A 3,111-nucleotide genomic window follows, 5' to 3' on the forward strand; every position below is an offset into this window, starting at 1 on the left:
TAGCAGTGCTCAGAGATCTATTTGAATTAAAGCCCTGCCCACTTCCACTCTTGTCATTCCATTCACAAGTTCTTACATGGCCTTGTGTAATGAGGCATCATGGTGATTTGATTTGGCAGCTTTAGACTCATTAAACCATACACAATCAAGTTCAAGTCACGTTCCCATCCTTACCTAACTAACTGTGAGCTCTTTAAATTATTTTGACTCTTTCTCCTTATTTCCTCCTTTACATTGCCCTGCATCTTCCAGTGATTCTCACTGTCAGTAGGGTAAGACTTGGTGGAGCATGGTTTGCACTGCTGATACCCCTCTAGGACACTAGACAGAAGAAACTTTTGTCTCTGGAAAAGCAAAGGCAGCTGGACAGTAATGCAATGCTCTTGACCTATATTTGATCAGTAACTTGTGTCAGCTCAATAACCTTCACCTGACAGCATATAATCATCATGGAAAATGATCCCATTTGCATTAATGCAAAACTGTCCCCTTGTTAGGAGTTATATATAGTAGGCACTCTGACACAGTCTTGTGCTGAGCAATCTTGAAAAGAACAGACCTGAACTGAGAATCATGGCCTGGACTTCTGTTTGGATCACACTTCTGGCTCGCTGCACAGGTCAGGGGGTCTTTTAGGGTCAGAGTGGTTATGCAATGGTGCACATCTTGTCTCTGATTGCTTCTGATCATTGGCTTTCTCACCTGTTTGCAGGAGCCATTTCGCAGACTGTTGTGACTCAGGAATCTTCCTTCACTCACCACATCTCCTGGAGGGACAGTCACACTCACCTGTGGCTCAAGTACTGGGGCTGTTACTACAAGTAACTATGCCAACTGGGTCCAAGAAAAATCTTACCAGGTACACAGTGGTCTGATAGGTAGCACCAACTGCAGAGGACCAGGTGTTCCTCCCCGATTCTCAGGCTCCCTGCTTGGAGACAAGGCTGCCCTCACCATCACAGGGGCACAACCTGAGGATGAGGCTGTGTATTATTGTGCTCTGTTGTACAGCAGCCAGTTCCACACTGACACATGCAGATTTACAGTCAATGATTCTAAATGGTCATAAAATATAAATAAAACAGAAAAGTGCAAACAATTAGCCAACACTACATCCAAATGCTTCCTGTAGATGTAACCAACCTTCTTATTAAATAAGAAACACAGAACCAATGCAAAGAAGAAAGCCAAGAGGTCAGAGCTAAGAGCTAAAACCTTACCCTTCCTCCTGCAGTGGTCCTACCTCTCTGAACCAGAGCTACCCCTGTGTTAAAGTCTTTATATAGAGTTCCTGTTCTGCCTTCTCATTGGTTGTGAACCCAACCACATAACTGCCTCATCATGGCCTGTGTGTATAGGCCTCCAGGTTTTCCATGATTGGTATTGAGATTAAAGGCATGTGTATCCAATAATGGCTGTATCCCTGAACACACAGAGACTTACCCAGCTCTGCCTACCAAGTGCTGGGATTACAAGCATATGCCACCACTGCCCTGCTTTCCTATGGCTTGTTAATAGCTCTCACCCCTGGGCAACTTTATTTATTAACATACAAATAACATTTTAATACAAATAAAATATCACCATAGCTTCCCATTAAACTTATTGTTTAAATAGACTCTTTTGTAGTAGACATTGTTCTCTTAAATATAGGAATATCATTCTGTGCTTGGTGCATTTACTGACAGAAAATAACCATGAAATTCTAAGTCTGCTTCAACTCACACTTTTCCACATCTTCATATCTCATATGGTTAATATATAACTAACCTCCAAGCAGTTCCTCAGTCCTGCTTCATTTCCTAAGTCACTGTCTATGACACATCTTTTACCCTATACCATCACTTCCTTTCCCAACACAGGTTCAATGGGTCAGTGATGCACTTCCAAGACCTATCCCATTACAGCTCTTTCCTAGTTCCGTACTCTTGACTTATGTCAGTTACATGCAAGCGTATTCTTCTAGGTCCCTTATGTGCAAGTTCAGATCATAAAATCTTTTAGAGCTGAGTGTCTAATGTTAGAGGAAACAAAAGAGAGTGCTGTGGTTAAATGACTACTGAAAAAAATGAAATGTTTGCCTGAAAGCCATACATGCCATCTTGGCATACTGCCTGGCTTTGCACTCTACTTCACACCTTCAAACCTGCATTGATATTTGATATCCTTTTTATTCATCTCCCATGACTTTTATCCATGCCCGCTTCACTACTGTAAGCCCCCCCTTTTTTTTCCGCACACAGCATCCCAAAGAAGTGCCTTGTCTTCTGAAGTATAAAGACATATGTAATTCATCTTTGATCTTCTAAAGGGGAATGTATCTCCTGGTTTGAAATGTTCACATTGACAGACTGAATTTTCTCTGCTCAAGACTTTTTTTTTCCTTCACACTGTATAGTTTAATGGATAATATATATTCAATATTTTAAAACAAACCCCAGAAAACACTTCATTCTATACCATTGGCTCATTATTCAAAGAATAACAGTTTTCTGAACAGGAGGGACCTTTCAAACAATGGTCTTTATATTTCCTTAAACTTCAGTAGATCTGGAAGTGGGAGAAAATTTATACTGTTTCATTCCTAGGTTGTTTCTCCTCCATCCAATCATGCTATGAAATTAATATCCATCTTTCCTTGAACTTCTTCTTTTTTTTTCTTTTATTTTTTTTTTGCTTTTGTTTTTTCCCCCTCCCGCCCCCCTCACCTTCCCCCCAGCCTGCCCCCCATTCCAATCTCCTCCAGGGCAAAGCCTTCCCCGCAGACTGAGATCAACCTGGTAGACTCAGTCCAGGTAGGTCCAGTCCCCTCCTCCCAGGCCAAGCCAAGCGACCCTGCATAGGCCCCAGGTTTCAAACAGCCGACTCATGCAATGAGCACAGGACCCGGTCCCACTGCCTGGATGCCTCCCAAACAGATCAGGCCAATCAACTGTCTCACCCACTCAGAGGGCCTGATCCAGTTGGTGACCCCTCAGCCATTGGTTCATATTTCATGTGTTTCCGTTCGTTTGGCTATTTGTCCCTGTGCTTTATCCAACCTTGGTCTGAACAATTCTCACTCATATAAACCCTCCTCATTCTCGCTAATTGGACTCCCAGAGATCCACC

General features: G+C 42.6%; 1 pseudogene; it reads left to right on the top strand.

The window, feature by feature from the left end:
* The first annotated feature begins 573 nt into the window (after positions 1-573).
* On the top strand, positions 574-1,069 carry LOC131922272 (Ig lambda-2 chain V region-like; annotated as a pseudogene).
* Positions 1,070-3,111: the final 2,042 nt, after the last annotated feature.

This window comes from Peromyscus eremicus, chromosome 12, assembly GCF_949786415.1.
Source record: "Peromyscus eremicus chromosome 12, PerEre_H2_v1, whole genome shotgun sequence".
NCBI classification, from domain to species: domain Eukaryota; kingdom Metazoa; phylum Chordata; class Mammalia; order Rodentia; family Cricetidae; genus Peromyscus; species Peromyscus eremicus.